Source organism: Andrena cerasifolii, chromosome 3 (genome assembly GCF_050908995.1).
Source record: "Andrena cerasifolii isolate SP2316 chromosome 3, iyAndCera1_principal, whole genome shotgun sequence".
Lineage (NCBI taxonomy): Eukaryota > Metazoa > Arthropoda > Insecta > Hymenoptera > Andrenidae > Andrena > Andrena cerasifolii.
The window spans coordinates 8,550,975-8,568,559 of NC_135120.1; the positions used below are offsets into that span (position 1 = coordinate 8,550,975).

General features: G+C 42.6%; 1 protein-coding gene across 4 annotated transcripts in view; it reads right to left on the reverse strand.

The window, feature by feature from the left end:
* The window catches only part of Kek5 (leucine-rich repeat, immunoglobulin-like domain-containing kekkon 5 protein), a 256,658-nt gene that overhangs the window by 117,879 nt on the left and 121,194 nt on the right, over window positions 1-17,585 (reverse strand). For 2 of the 4 annotated variants that reach the window (XM_076808518.1, XM_076808520.1), the window contains one exon: window positions 9,136-9,189. The exons of the other annotated variants lie outside the window; for them this stretch is intronic. The gene's annotated coding sequence lies outside the window, so the exon portion shown is untranslated. The remainder of the gene's footprint in view (window positions 1-9,135; window positions 9,190-17,585) is intronic. 4 annotated transcript variants of the gene reach the window in all.

Below are 17,585 nucleotides of genomic sequence, written 5' to 3' on the forward strand. Positions count from 1 at the left end.
AAAGAATACGCACGTACAACGGAAACTACACTCTTATAGTTTATAGAAAAAAAAAGAAATTTGATTTCGGACCTGCTGTTCCATAGTTACACATTGGACCAGCTCGTGTGGGGGGTCTAGAAGATTAATTAATATATATTAAAATTTATGCATGTTTTTCTATATATATATTTTTTATAGTTTCTTAAAACATTGTACTAAAGGTAGCTAATAAAAAAATTATTTGAAAACTGTCAATTATTCCTGAAAAAAATTTTAAAATGGGCTTACTTTTCCGGCCGTCACAGTGGTGTCCCCCTAAAAACATTTGAGCGCAGAGCGAATGCTTTCGTTCTAATTTCATTTTTGCCGATTGCTGATTCCCATTGTTGCCTGTAATTGTTTTAGAGGAACCTAGTGGCGACGCGTGTGCCAATTTGTGCTCCAGGCCACTGCCCGTAATTTTGCAAAACAACTCCGCTATTTCTAGTCGAATCTTTCTCTAAAACGTTCCTGGCTGGCTACCGCTAAAAACGCTTTGGATGGGTTCCGGTTTTAACGCGCTCGCACGCCCCTCGCTGGCCACATCACCGGCGGATGCGCGGGGAATATGTACATACTCGCTGCGAATTAATGGTCGTAGGTTGCCGACATTAAATTGTTCTTAATTACCGTTACGGTCAACAACGATTATCTCCGCAGTCCCGACGTCACGTTTTATAAAAAAGGAACACTGCCGCTTGCCAACGGGGGTGACCACAACCGCAATTTAATAAGGGCTCGACGATAACGCTAAAAGAGGCGATGAAGATTGTTATTTCAACGTGTCGCGTGGCAGACAGCAGATTTTGTTTCTCTTCTGGGGCGTCGAATGGAATTCTTGCTGAGGCAAGTTTGCGTAAGTAGGTATCTCATTTTAGGTGACATTTGTAGACTTAGGAAGGATATAAAATGTATACATGTGCAAAACGTCAATTAAGTACGAGCATGTTTCGTGAAATAACCGAACACGAAACCGAGTTCTACTACAACCCCTGGCAATAAGTTTGGAACCAAACGCAAAAATACGAAATTAACGAGAAACACCAATATTATTTATGTATAATATGCAACGGTATTTTGTTTCTTCCATATTTTGTATTATATAATAAACAAAATTCTTAATTATTTTTGGTGCCTTTACTTTAAAATAGACCAATTTAACATTACCACGCAGTTTCATATATATACCGTTGCACATTATACATAAAAAATATTGGTGTTTCTCGATAATTTCGTATTTTTGCGTTTGCTTCCAAACTTATTGCCAGGGGTTGCATTAAATAGAAGGCAAATAGCAGAAGAACTGTACAGGCTGTGACTAGCCTCAGGTGGATCTGGTATTAAATTAAAAGCTCGAAAAGGGCAACTCGGTAAAGGCAATAATTGCGCGCGATGTTCGATCGCGAAATCAAAGGTTGGAAAACACAAATTCTCTCGTGTCCGCTCCCCTGATCCGAAAACATTTTTTCTCGAAAATAGCAGTTCAATTTTAACCAGCAATTACACGCTAACAACGAGAATCCAGCTACTGGATCGAGCAAACAGCAGCTTGTTTTCATGCTTGATGCGTTAATAAAAAACAGGAGGTCCAATCGCGATTCCATTATCATAATATTTGACTACCGTACACTAAAAACCCGATCGAGAATGCTGCCTGGATTACAACGTTTCCGCGCGTGATTAAAGGAAAACAATCGAAATTTAAAAATATGCTCGAGCTACAGAGAGAGACTGCGAAACAAAGTGATGTTCCCGAAATATCACGAATGCTATACGAACGCTCCATTCGCACAGAAGAAATTGCGTTTTACCAGGCTGTGTACGTGTTGCAAGTATCATGAACGGAATTACTTAGCCAGCTGAACTACACTGCGTTCCATATAAGAGTGTACCAACGCCCCTACCGATTTGCGACCGATCTGCGCAACTCCCACGCATCTGCCACACGCGATTGGTCGTAGCACTTTCGCGATTGGTCGTAGCAATTTCCCTGCCGGTTTGCTACCAATCAACAGTGCATCCCTGCGCGAAACGAGTATGCTCTAATGTGAAACGCAGTGTACCTGAACAAACGTTGACGCAATTAAAAAGTATCCGCGGCGCATCGATAGAAATACAGAGCGCGGCCGTCGTGAAACTGGCCTTCTCGGACGAGAGACCGTTTTGCAGCGAACAGGTCGATCCACACCACTCTACGTAAAGCGGAAAGAATCGTGGCCACGAAGACCAGGGAAAAGGAGAGAAATTAAGCGACGAACGCCGGACGGAAATAAAAGTAAGTCCTCGGACGGGTTTAAAGAGACAGATGATGGATAGAATAAACTTTAATTAAAACCTCGGTTTTAAGGGGGTGGAGGAAGACGGGACATTAGGACGGATTAAACGGGAGCGAGAACGGTGTAACATTTTTAAACGGTGAAATTAACTGAAATTAAGCGCGAGCTCGTTGTCTTATGAAGGAACGTGTTAATTCGTTTAATTACAGTGTTTCGTGCTGCAACCTATCGCGACACATAAACATTGAATTAATGGCCTCAGAAAACTGAAACAAATGTAATGAATTAGCAAAATGATAACGAGTTTCCTCCCTTTTCTCTGCCTCCTTTTTCTCAGCGTTGGAGGATGGTTCTCGTAAGTTTATAGATGGTCGCCGAAGCTCCCGGAGACTTCAGAAATCCGGGAAAAAATTACGTCTCGCTTCAGCGTGGCCCTTATTCTCCCCTGCCCGCCGCGTGTAAGGGAAACGGGAGCGCGAGAAGGACGTATCCGCGCGAGTAAACTTCTCCAGACACGTATCCACGCGTGCATTGTAAAGAATGTGTTCCCCCGGACGGGGCTTAAAGCTCCTGAGCTCGCCAGGATTACTCCGCCGGCGCAGGAATAATGAGAATTTTTATTCTGAAACGCGGAGCGCGCGCGCTTAGAAAAAAACATTTGTAACCGAGAAGTAATTGCGATTTAAAATGCTGCTTGTTGGGCAGTCTCGCAAAAATTGTGGCGCTTGGAACAGGGAACTTTTAGGCTGCTTGGCTCATGAATATTTTAACGAAGGACAAATGGGTGTGGATGAATAGCGTCACCGATCCTTCACTGATCCAGCAGTGATCTCTGCTGATTTTAATAACCAACAACATATCGACGCGCGTTACGAAAAGTAGCACGTTTCATTTTCAAACGATTTTATTCAGTTTCGATCCTCTGTTTGTTTGAATGTTTGTATGTAGGGGAGGCCGGGGCTAAAAGTTCCGATTTCGATAAAACATAAAAAATGACTGGAAAATAATGTAGTTATTCTCTTCACTATTGACTAATTTCTTGTTAAATTTATTATATCTTCTGATTTTAAGCTTGTGTTTAATATATTGCAATAGGTTTCCCATAGAAAGTAATTTATTTGTGGCTGATCGAAGCGGAACTTCTTACCCCTATATGGGGCAAGTTGTTATCGCATTGGGGTAAGTTGTTACTATGATATAAGAGTTGCCTTTTGATGAAATATTTCATTTTCTAATGAAGTAAAGCAGAATTTTATTAATAATGGTTATTTACGAAGGTTCGGACCAACAAAAATGGATTATCTTTAAATGAAAATCAAAACGATATAATAACCATAAACATTATCTTTGGTATAAAAATTATAATCTACTAATCAGTCTTACATTCAACTGTATTTAGGTACCTACTTATTGAGATTTGTACTTGTAGCCTAATGTGGACTCTTGTCCACATCGTAGTATTTTAATAAATCTCGATAGAATCATGTGGCAGATATTGAATTCTCTACTTTTAATGATTTGACGGTGGGAAATGATTGTCCATCGTTTGCCCACGTTTGCCCACTCTTAGATTTCATTTGCCCACCCTCCAGAATTTAAATAAAAAATAAAAACCGCGAAAAAATGGGTATAGATGAAGCGATCGCGTTTAAGTTCGATTATTCTCGAAAATATTATCAAAATCGTTCTTTCAACAGTGCAATTCGTTAGTTTAGATGTAGAAGAGATTTGCCCATCCATTAATTTCGTATGCCCACCCTTCAGAATCGAATTATTAATGAAGATAGCCAAGAAGTGCGGTACCCGTTAAAGCGATCGCGTTAAAGTTCGATTTTTCTGGAAAATATTATCAAAATCGTTCTTTCAACGATGCATATCGTTTGTCCAGATGTAGAAGAGATTTGCCCATGCATTAATTTCGTATGCCCACCCTCCAGAATCGAATTATTAATAAAGATAGCCAAGAAGTGCGGTACCCGTTGAACCGAATACCTTTCCGTTCGTTTTTTCCCGAATGAATTATCAAAATCAATTGTACTTACCGTAAAGGTTGAAGGTGTTTGGTGACATGTTATCCAAAAAATGTTGCACACACCTCTTTCTCACTTTATTGGAACGACACTTAAATTTGTATCGCTCATCGAACACTTCACACTTTTCACACATCTGCAGCATGTGCAGAATATCACCAGAGTGGTTTTCTAGTCATTTTTCACTAATTACCGCAATGATATCGCACAACGGAAAATAATATAATCTCACAGTTACTTCACAAACCGTAAATGAATGCACGGTCTCGCAAGAGTTGCGTCCGAACTCTGGAGACCGACTGACTTTCGTGCGTCGTTAGAAGGAATTCGAGGGTATCGCAGACATCTGTTTACGTTTCGACACGTTCGATGACGACACGCAGTGTTGATACCCTAAGGGTAGCAGCGCCGAGTGCCACTGTCGAAACGTAAACAGATGTCTGCGATACTCTCGAATTCTTTCCAACGACGTACTTCTTGGCTATCTGTATTAATAATTCGATTCTGGAGGGTGGGCATACGAAATTAATGCATGGGCAAATCTCTTTTACATCTAAACTAATGAACTGCATCGTTGAAAGAACGATTTCGATAATATTTTCCAGAAAAATCGAACTTTAACGCGATCGCTTCAACGGGTACCGCACTTCTTGGCTATCTTTATTAATAATTCGATTCTGGAGGGTGGGCATACGAAATTAATGCATGGGCAAATCTCTTCTACATCTAAACTAGCGAATTGCACTGTTGAAAGAACGATTTTGATAATATTTTCGAGAATAATCGAACTTTAACGCGATCGCTTTAACGGGTACCGCACTTCTTGGCTATCTTCATTAATAATTCGATTCTGGAGGGTGGGCATACGAAATTAATGCATGGGCAAATCTCTTTTACATCTAAACTAATGAACTGCATCGTTGAAAGAACGATTTCGATAATATTTTCCAGAAAAATCGAACTTTAACGCGATCGCTTCAACGGGTACCGCACTTCTTGGCTATCTTTATTAATAATTCGATTCTGGAGGGTGGGCATACGAAATTAATGTATGGGAAAATCTCTTCTACATCTAAACTAGCGAACTGCACCGTTGAAAGAACGATTTTGATAATATTTTCGAGAATAATCGAACTTTAACGCGATCGCTTCATCTATACCCATTCTTTCGCGGTTTTTATTTGTTATTTAAATTCTGGGCAAACGAAAATTTTTTATGGACAAACGTGGGCATACGATGAACAAACGAATGCCGTTGAGTTTTTTTAAAAAATCGAATTTGGGGGTGCTATCATTCAAACGATAAACACTATTACACCATGTTCTTAAATGTCATTTGATCCATAAGAACGAATCAATCTATAATATCGACGTTAAATAATCGAAATGGGCCAAAAAGTAATGATACGTTACGAAATTATTGATACTCGTTTGATACCTTATGAAATTATCGATACTTGTTTGATACTGTACGAAATTATCGTTATTTATTTGATAATTCTGTGATCAGATGGCAAACCTGTTACGATATCTATTTGATATCTACTTGAAAATATGTATATATAATACCTGCTACATGCTTGTACGAAAGTATCGGTTTCGATTTGCAATTTAGTACTTCACGAAAATATTATTTATTACCAATCATGATTTGATAATATAACAATTAAGTAGGAGTAGGAATCACTATCATGAACTACCTCCTTTCTTAATAACATTATATATATTTTCCAACTACACGCAAATGATGTTAGTTCTTACTTTTGATTATGTTATTTGGCCGTCTACATTTACTTTTCGTGTACTCTATTCTGTTAGTTTTAGTTTTAAGTAGCTTTAAACGGTAAGGTTAATAACAGCTGGCAGCTGTACCGCGCCTTTTGCACTCCTCTAGTGTTAAACGATTTTATTAAAAGTGTAGTGCAAACTAAATTAAAATGCACTAAAACCTAAAAACTAATTCTTTTCTTGTACTTCAATTTTGGTGTTAGTATCAATTTAAATAAAATCGTGGGGCACCATGTGCAACCAGAAGTTGAAGTATTAAACTGTTAAGAAACCACGATTTTATTTTAATTGATATTAACACCATCAAAATTAAAGTACAAGAAAATAATTATTTTTCAGTGTTTAGTGCATTTTAATTTAGTTTTCACTATATTTTTAATAAAATCGTTTAACATAAATTTGTTTTACATATCTTTTATTTCTAACTGCAGTTGTCCGTAAGAAGAAAAGAAACGTGCTACTCTTCGTAACGCGCGGCGCTACGTAGGTACTTCCTTCGCGTTGCCGGAAAATCGTTGTTTCCACAGCGATTCACCGAAATCATCGATGACAAGCATGGACGTTACCGAGGTGCCGTGAGCAGGCATTACTTCGAGGCGTGTTCGCATTCAAATTACCCAGCGAGGCCGCGGCGCCGTAGTATTTTCCTGTTGTTCGCGCCCCTGTGTGCAGTGGCGGATCTGCGCCGGAAAGTTCGTGGAAAGCCTGCGACCGTTGCTATCTATATATCTTGGGATGTCGCAATTAGTTGACGTAGGGAAGTACGGCAGAAGTTGCACAATCCCGTAACGTAACATACACACCCCTTTGTCGCAATTTATTCGCGCGGATAGCGTGACTCGCGCGTGTCCGCGCATTAGTTTCAACTTCGTTCCGCAATTCCCATTGACCGTGGTTCCAAAAGGTTCTTAAAACACAGTGTACCCCCGCAGTCAGTAGGAATCCTTAATCCATCAGGGGTACCAAGCCAGTGCCAGTCCGCGTTCAATCCGAATCCAATTCAGCCGAGTATAATACCGTATCTCGATCCAATATCTATCTTAATCCTAAGCGCGGTTCCAGGCCGAGGCTGTGACAGACGAACAAAGTCATCCCCGCGAATCTATTCCCGGCGTTAACCCTCGCCGGGATACCCGGCCGTTGCGTCGGCGAGGAACTCAATTACGCAGAATTTAATGCGAAATCGAAACGCGCCCACGAGGCAGGATAAAAGCCGCCGCGATCCCTTTTCCGCGGAAGTGCTGGCGCGTCTCCTTTCTCCGCGGGATTCGCGGAACTGGAGGCTGGCGGAAGGCGGGAGCGGCGCGAGGGGGTGGCGTGCGGGGCGCCAATGCCGCATAAAACGCGGGCTACGTGACATGAATAATTCCGTGGCGCGTTAAAGCGTCAGAATCGAGTCGATCCTCGCAGGCACACGTTCAATCTCGCGGGGGTGGCGGGCGTGTTCTTGCCGCTCTCGACGATCAATTAAATCGAGTAACCGTGCAGATTCGCCGGGCTGCCGCGAATAAAGGAAAACATTCGCCCGGTATCGATTAATCCGCGTTACCTCGCGAGGGAGTTCCGGACGGCGAATGGTGGAAGCGCGCGCGCCGGGAGGAAGGAAAGGAGGCGCGGCTATTATTCATCCGCGACAGCTTTTCTGTCGCGAGCAATAGTAAAACGACGCTGCGAACGATCCATTAATATGTTCGCTTGTTGCACGCGCTCCCGCCTCCGCGCCGCGACGGCGTTTCTCCACCGAGCACCCCCCGGGCGTCGCCGTTTTCCCGAAGGAAAGGATCTCGATACGGACACGTCGACGTGCCTCGCGAAATCGATATTTCAAAAGTAACGAGCCTGTCCGAGGCCGGGTGAAAACCGCCGCCCCGTTACGACCTCGCGCAAGGATTAATATTCAATAACGAAATTCGTCAATGTCGAGAACAACGTTCGCCGCCCCCGCGGAGGACGGAGGGGCCACGGTCTCGATCGTCTGACAGGTGTTGCCGTTTTCTTTAAGGGTGCTCACGGCGCGGCGTCGTTTTGTCGCAGGATATAATTGAAAGTCTCGCGACGAGGTGATTTCGATGGGAAAAGGCGCAGAAGTGTCCCGCCCCGCTGTGAGAAGAAGCTTGAAAGAAGCACGTGCCTCGGCCGTGCAACGTGACTCATCGCGACGGTATAAACGCAGCCTGGCAAATACTTTGAATGCAGAGGAGGAACGTTCACCGATGGTATGGGGTGGCAGCCGAATTTAGCGGGATTCGAGGCGCCCCCGGGGCCTCGAGACTCGTGTCCCATCGATGCAGCCATCGGCGGAAAAAGGTGCAGCAATTAATTTGCTTCTGGTTTTAATTAGCGCATCCGCGGGCGGCAAAGAAGGCGGGCCCGCGTGTGCCGATAAACGCGCGGCCGGGGAGACCCGTAATTTGTAGAATTTTAATTAAATCAAACGCGTCGATGCACACTGCCGGGGACTTTTAATATGATATTTTTCGTCCGTTTGTTGCGTTATTACGGCGCCGTTTACCGCCTTAATTGGGTCCGACGCACAATGCTTCCGGAGAGGGTTCTATCTGCCCGATTCTCGGCGAGGAAATGTTTTTAACGGCATCGAACGTGCGCATAACCGCGGCAATAAAAATGCAACAGAACCGCGGCGTTTCGCTGAGTTGATTTGAAAGCTTGTTACGGGACGGTAAAAATGATTTACACCGCGAACAGCGAATTCCCTTTGGTAAGATTAATCTACTCGCTTTAACCGTGTATTCGGATAAATTGCGTACACTGTAAACGTCACAGCGTTCCCTACCGCGAGTGTGCTCGCGCGCGATGCTTTACAACCCCCGGCTGATTGTGTTTAACGAGAAATTAAATAAAGTCAAGCCAGGCCACGTATTTGCGATTAAAAATAACGAAATAACGAGGGGAAGGATTTATCGCGTAATGTTCGACGTAATTCAGCAAGGAATCGTAACGAGTTTCGGAGAAACGAATCGGAGTTCGAATGTTACACGGTGAAATGGTAATTCGCTCACCCAATTATCAGATTTCACGTTGCCGGTCTCGTGCCCGAACCATGCCGCACTGACCTGAGAACAGAAAGGGAAATTAACGATCAAGCGTGTGCGATTAACACTTCTCGTCGAAGGTCAATTATTCTAAAGAAATCTGCCAATCGATCGTAATTAAAACTACGGAGACATGCTTCCTTTATATAAAATTATATCATACAAGGCTTATCTATACGTCTATCGGGCCACCACACAGTCCGGCGCTTTCCATCCCGTCCATACGTTGCGCGGGCTGAACAGCCGCAAAGTTAAAAACACATTCCGCCGTGTAGTAGAGAAAGAAACTGCATTACTCATGAAGCCAGCCGAAAGTTGGTTGGCCGCGGGTGCTTCAAGTAGAGCCCGCAAAAGTTCGGCCCACTTCCTCCGGGGTCTTTCGTTTTAGCCTCGCGTAACTCCGACTCCGTCGTCGTCGGTCGATTGTGCATGCAGCCCGCAAAGTCGCGCAGCCTGCAGGAACACGCGTGTACGCCGCGCCCGCCACCTAATTCCGCGAATTCTGTAATCTTCCAGGACCACGAATACGGCGGGCGCGTGTGTAGCCACCGGCGTCTGCTAGCTCGCGTTTGCGTTTGTTCCGTGTATCGGGCGTACATATTCGCAAATACCCGGAGATCAAAGCGAACGACAGAGCGCGACCCCGCGAGAAGTTACGCGGTGAATTTTCCCCGGGAGCCTTGGCTGACTGGCAAGCTGGCAAGCTGGCAAGCTGGCAACATCCCGAATTCACGGGGACTTTCGTTTCTCGGCAAACACAGCGCCGAGGATCGGACAACGTGCGAGGTATTCCAACGGCGGCGAATAAGTGAATAAGGAACGTTTATCCCAGCGCGGCGCGGCGATAGAATGCGGATTTTCAATTTCTGCGGCCGCGGTTACTTGTTCCAGGCCGATATTGCCTCCGGTTCATTCCGAGCCGTGTTCCCGGGCCTGAGTTTTATTTAAAACGCCCGTCAACGGCCGATCGTTCGCCACGGTACATTCCAATCGACTCCATTTCCCGACAAGGGTGCGATGACGGTATTAAGGCCTGGGAACCATGTAGGCGTCGATACACTGGCGAAACCGAAACTTGGCTGTTAAACTGGAACCGCTCGAACGTTCCAATCACGTCCGCGTCTCTTGACTTCGAGAGGGAATTTTTAGATGATTCCGCAAGTAACGATTTTGACTTTCAACCCCGGAGGTTCAAAGGTTCAACGATCTGTGCGCTATGCGCATTCTGAACATTCTGGAGTAGGGTAGACCGGGTCGAATCGGATCACTTTGTGTTTGATGGTAAAAAAATAATAATCAGACATTAAAAAACTAACTTTTTAATATGTATTCGTGACCAATATACTTTTCGCTTTAACATGAATATATAGAAATTAAAACTAAACGTAAAAATCTTTCTTTTATAAATAAAAAATGAAAAAGTGGGAAAGATTCGATTCGCCCCGAAACTTGGATTCTAGATTTCTGGTTGCACTTTGTAACCTGTGCTTAAATCTAGATGGAGGATTCTAGATTTCTGGTTGCATTTTGTGACCTGTATTTAAATCTAGGTGGAGGTTCTAGATTTCTAGTTGTATTTTGTAACCTGTGCTTAAATCTAGGTTGAGGTTCTAGATTTTAGGATGTACGGAGAATTTTTATATTTTCTATGTTTTTATTAAATTTTTACGTTGCTAGAGTGTAATTTTAGTTCATTTGAATGAATAAGAAATAGTTAGGCTGGCATTTAATTATATATATACACATATTAATATATATCAATATATTGGGGCGAATCGGATCACCCAAAAATTTCTGATAAAACTCAAATTTTAATAACAAATCTTTGGAATTAACTTAGAAAAATATAATTCCCTTCATATTGTCCCTTTTTACCGCCTCTGTCAGCACAATTCTCGGGGTACCACTCGTCTCAGACAATCTTCTGAAAGTGGACGAATTAATTTTTCACCCTGTGGTGAAAAATACAATGCCATCTTCTTCAGACCATTAATTTACTTTTTTTCGTCATTTCTGTAGATTTAATTTTTGTCACAGCTTCCTTTATTATTATTTTTTTTTGACACCGTGATCCCTGAGTGCTCTTTTTTATGTACGCACGAACCATCTGTATATAAACAATTATCATATTTATAATAATAAAAATACTCAAATGGAAAATAAGAGTAATCCGATTCGCCCCATATATAAGTATTTCAAAGGTTGTAGATTACATAAACATATTACGATATGATACTCCAAAATACATCAAATACTAAACTTGCACACCGTGCAAACTAATAACAATAAAAGCATTAGAATTTCCCAGCTTACTTTTTATTTTAAGCACGGAATTGCAGTTTACATAGGTTAGATTCGGACCACTGAAAACGTATGCCAGCTCCAAACAATGACTCAAAACAATTGCCGGGCTGTTGCGGTAGGTGCAGGGGACAGGGACGAGGTACTACGAACGATTGTAATGCTCATTTCTATCGCGATGTAAGAAATATGGACTAAATTCATATTTTCCTCCGATTCGACCCGGTCTACCCTATAATTCTGTGATCGTATCGGGTACTAAGGTTGTTGTAAACAGCTAGTTTCTAGAACGTAGGAAATGCCAAATACGAGGGGGACGGGAATAAAGGAAAAGTAAGCCTGCCGTTACTTCTGCCGCTTTAACGCGCCTTCGTGCTCGGAGCCGCTCGTTCCGCGCATGGAGCTCGGCAAACAGATAAAACGTTTTAACGTGGCTGGACGAGCGAAATTACGATTTCTGAATGGTGCCGATTTAAATCCGCCGTGCGGGGAATTGACAAATCGATAGAAAAATTCGTTACTCGTGCATGCGGTAACGCCCGCGGCTCGCCATTCTCCCTCGAATCTGCTCCCGCGGAAGCACATTACGTATGTTCCGGAGGCCGCGAGTTTTTGCTCAGACATTCAGCACTCCGACGGCTTAAATATTTAATTCGAGTGGGTTGCGTCGCACGCTCCACGCGGAGTGCTTATAATTCACAAACATTTGCCCCGCGGAAGTTGAAGTATGCGCGTATCGCGTGTGCCTCGCGTCGAGTCTTCACGCTATCACGCCCACGTAAAATTCTCACGGTACGGCGCTGCCGCTTCCGTCGTTAAGCCGTATTGTTTCCTTAGCGTGAAGTGGAGCGTGATACTGCTGCACTCCAAGTGACCTACTCGAGCTACTACTGCCGATGTACAGTAACCATTCTTACAATGAACGTAACATATCGTATTAAGTAAGTAGCATAAGAATGTTGAGTTCTTACGAGAACTGTGGGCACAAGTGGGTACCATGAGTAGTTTACTGAAAGACAGGTGATTCTTTGGGTGTAGAAATCAACACCTCTCTCCGCTGGGTTAAGGGGTTACGCCACCCTGAAAGTTTGAACACACGATTTTTTTTCTTTGCATTTTCTTATTACGTGAAGTTTTAAGAATAATTTAAGTCATTGTAGACGCAAAAATTCCCCAAAATAGCCGAGTTACAGGCTTTCAACGAGGCGCGGATGTCGATATTCCGCAGCAGGTAGCGAACATTCTACTTTTCTTCTTTTGCGTGTTTCTCGAAATTAGATTTTCAAAGATGACCTATCAAATATCTCCAAAACTATTGGTCCGATTGAGTTCAAACTTGGCACGCATATTCTTAATGGTATTATCTACGATGTAGCATATCAGTTTTTCCATCCTATACCCCATTCGTATATAATTAATGGTTTAAATTCGTTCTTTCATGTGAGAAACGTATAATTTCTTTCACTTTGCTCTCATTTGTGCAATAAATTTTTTCTTCTCAAATCCCTATGCTACATCGTAGGTATTTTATTCAGGAACACGAAAATCATCGGGTTTTTCATTTCAGACGAACATGTTCGTTATAATTTGTTAGGTTAGTCACGCGTGTAACGGCGGACGAGCTTCGCGGGAGAACAAATAACTCGGTCATTTTTTAATATTTTTGTACGGTATTTATACAATATATGCACTAATACATGCTCTACCCATAAGAAGAAAATAAATAATTTTCAACCTCACAGTATCAGTAAAAAAAATTCGTCTAGTTCAGTGCTGTTTCGAGCGCCTGTGGGTGGCGTAACCCCTTAATTCAAAAGCACGCAAACGTGAATGGGGGAGCAGCGTGGAATGCGATGGCCGAGTAATCGTCCACTTGGCGCCTTCTTCGAGGGACCATTGCCAGACTGAAAAGTTGCTCGCGGAGGCGCAACGACTTGTCTCAGCCGGCTGGTAATGGAGGCTAGCTAGCCCATTGCCATTCCTACGGTGTCCGTTGCGGGGTGGCACTTGGCGGAAGTCGTCCGGCTTAATATCGCGATATCGGCGTGATTCTGCGTCGCTGGGATTCCCGGGGTAACCGAGGCAACCCGCGCAGGATTTCACGGGGCCGTAACCCGGTGGCCATCGTCGGGAGGGATACGTCGCGCAATAAACGCGGCTGGTCGGCAGAGAAAGAGCAACAAGTATCGAATCCCGGAGCGACCACCTCGCGGGAAAGAACGCCTCTACGCGGGATCCATTTGGAATCTGGTCGATCCGCGTCGCGTCTCCTCGACCCAGATGCACCGCGGAAACACTAGTGGAGGCCGGCGCGTATCCGTGTCGACGGTGTGCGGCCTGGCGTGACACGTAAACGCGGTGTGCATCGTGTCGCTGCAACACGCTGCCGAGACGGATGCAAGCCGACTCCCGGCTGCGCCGGCCGGCGCGACCCATAACGCGGTCGGTGCATACCGCCTTTGTACGGACAGGCCACGTGCATATAATCGCGCAGTCGGACCCTGCAAAATGCAATTTGCAGCCGCGGATACGTGCCGAAATCGCGGCCGTCAAACAGACGTGCTCGCAGCCCTGTTGCCGGCAGATTGCGCTCAGACGCTCAACATCGGGCGGCTACCGGCGGGGGGAAACTACTGTAAGCCAGGGGTACTCCCCGATGTTCCCTGTGGCTTGGATTCTGGCAGAACGAGATGTTCATCGTGAACGAACCCTTGCGACAGCACCGACGGTTCACGCATAAATCACCGCGAGGCGCTGTTGCAACTCTGCGCCAGGCGACGGATGGAAGTTTAAGATGAGGTGACTGTTTCGAGGCAGAGTGGTACCATGATTTATTATTATTATTATTATTAGTATTAACGGGAAACCCTTTAGTGTACAGAGATACAAAATTATTACCATTACTGCATAGAAAGATAAAAATAAGAGAAAGAAATAAAAATATATATATAAAATAATAACATAAAATAAAATAAAATAATATAAAATAAAATAACAGAGATAAGTTAAGATGAGATAATAATAGATAACAAAAAGATAACATAACATAAACTTTTTAAATAGTACTAATAATACATATAACAGTCCGCCTGTTTATGCCTAACCACGGAGCAAGAGAAATTTTTTTTGTTTTTTTTTTGTTACGATAGAAGATGCCTAAATAAATGCGTACGGTGGATCTGGATTAGTTAATTGTTCATTGTTGGATTCTGGAGCAATTGTATGTTGTGCGGGAAGAAGGATTCCAAGGATCTGCGAAGCCCTAAGTTCCGCCAGTGGACGTTTTTCTTAAAACAAACAGGCTCTTTCAGCGTACCGTGCAGAGAACATTTTTTATGTACTCTTGTGTTCTTCGTTTAGATAAATTCAATGACGAATGTGAAAGAACACGAGTGCGCAAAAAAGCTCGAATGCGACCCACAGGCGGGGTATCAATGTATGGACACGAAATGGCCAATCTTAAAAAATGTCGTTATTACTGCATCGCACAAAAGGAAGTGGCAAGCGAAGCATTTTCAATCAATGGATGGGCAAAGGTATAGCTTTAATTTGAATCGTGAAAGGATAGCCGATGCAGGCAGCCTGTGCATGGAATAATATTCGAGGATGTAGCACAGCGACGTGCAAGAAATCGCAGCACCGCGAAAATCAATCAGGCGACCAGCGGATATTAAAGAGCTTCGAGTAATTATGGCCCCGCTGCAGTCGCGAATGAAAGGAGACTGGAGCAGGCAAATTAGCTCTCGGATCCGCAAAACTGGACTGAATTCTAAGCGATGGTAGTCAAGTATTACGTTTGAGGTTCAGTTCCCTTTGGTACGGGGCGAGGTCCAGCGATTGTATAGCATCGTTTCCACTGGGAGGTACCTACTTTGAAGAACCTCGGTGTACACGACGAAACGCGATATTTGCTCCTAAGGAGTACGGATCGCGGCGACAATTACGATGAGGCGGAGCTTGTGAAAATTATTACGATCGCGATAATAATTCAGCACCTATGACTTACAATTAAGTGAGCACACGACTTTAGGCGCTTTCATTTATTCAGGTTTAACAACCCTTTTTTAATTACAGCTGTTAGATCCTATTCGTGAGTTAAGCAGAAATCGATACTTCCTCTGGTGACCACGCATGATTCATTCAGTAATAATTCAAATAAATCTTAATCAAAGCTAGGCTTGCAGGCGCAGGCGTGTGAATAATTAAAGACTTAACGATGAATAAATAATAAGGGCGCTTACGAAATCGATCGCACCGTATGGTCACCGACGGAATAGGAAAAGTCCATCCATAAGGGAAGAGGATAATATAATATGCTTAGTGACAGAGTTCAGTGAAATAGCCTGCGGTTGAATAAAATTCATCTACTTCGCAAGGTAGTTGAGGGACGAAGGAGAGGAACAGGTAAATCCAAACGTCAAAATGCATTAAAGCGTGTCGGTAGAGCCTGTAGGTACATTATTTGACAACCGACCAAACTTATTTACAGTTTAGGGTAACTCGGGGTAATATGCCACAGTTAACTTTGAAACGCGATATCTCGCAAGTATAAGTAGATACAGGGAAATAGATAAAACCATATGAAAGTGTAACTAATTCTGTACATTGACTAATAAGTAAAGATATGTAACTTTTATAGTTCAATGAGAAACGTACAAATACAAAAGTCCTCGAAAGTGGCATATTACACAAGTGGTGGGTAAATATGCCACAAGCTACGAAGTGCGAACTAATCACTCAAAATTTTGAGAATCAACAGTATTTTAAACTATTCGAGCTATTAGTAACTAATAACAAATATGTGAACTTAATGAAACGTAAAGTATATTTGAAAAAAAAACTATTTCTAACAAACTAAACAGTCCACAACCTCTACGCAGTCTTCATGGACCCACCTTTTGCAACAAGTAGTTTTTACCCAGTCACATTAGGTCCTTTTTCCACTCCATTAGGAAGCCATTCGAATGGTGAAGGAGACTTGTACTACAATATAGAACAGATTTTGAGAATGTAAATATTTTTTATGACAATTCTGCATTCGACTGATGCAGAAAATGTGCAACTACTGTGCAATATGTGAACTATATTATTACGATATTTGTATCGTAATAATATAGTTATTATTATTATTACTATATTAATAATATAGTTATAATATAGTTATTATTATTATTACTATATTAATAATATAGTAATAATATAGTTATTATTATTATTACTATATTATTTCGGTATTATTACTATATTATTACGATATTTTTATCGTAATAACATAGTTCACATATTGCACAGTAGTTGCACATTTTCTGCATCAGTCGAATTGTCATAAAAAATATCTACATTTTCAAAATTTGTTCTATATTGTCGTACGAACCTCCTTCACCATTCGAATGGCTTCCTTCAAACTTTCGTCTGATCAAGTAGCAAGGTTTGAAGTTCGTACATACTTCTTAGGCACGGTTCTAATACGAGAAAAACAACTCGATGGCATTAAATAGAAAGAGTTATTAGTTTGTGGCATATTATACCGACAAGCATGTGGCATATTACTCCACACGGTCATAAAAGGAAGGATAGAAAATATCTCCACAAAGTACATAGTGTTAACGAATGTGCGAGGGGTTGTAAAATTCGTGTGTTAGTCTACTTTGTCATAATCTATTGATTTTTTGTATAACTGTTCAGACAGATGTATAATCTGCATTCTAGTTGCAGTGTGAAATTAGATCAAGCATTTACTGAAAATAAAAGAAGGTAAAAGCCTAAATCTATTGTCGTCTTAGCAGTTACATTAAATTGAACGGAATTAGTGCAAATGGTAACGGCATATATGCATTATTAAAAAAATTATTGAGAGGTGCCATATTACCCTGAGTCACCCTACTCGTCGTCGCGATAACGCGACAGAGCCTATTGTCTGCGAGCGGTTTAAAATTGATTACGCTTTGTAACGCTACACTCCGGGGAACCGCGGGTACGAATCGCGACAGTGACTTCCGGCCTAAGGGAAATCGAACGACGGGAACGATACATCCGGCCGAAGATGGCGAAGGATTATGAGACTTTCAATACCGACTGGCCATTGTTGCGAGCAAGATCGTTAACTTCGTAATGAC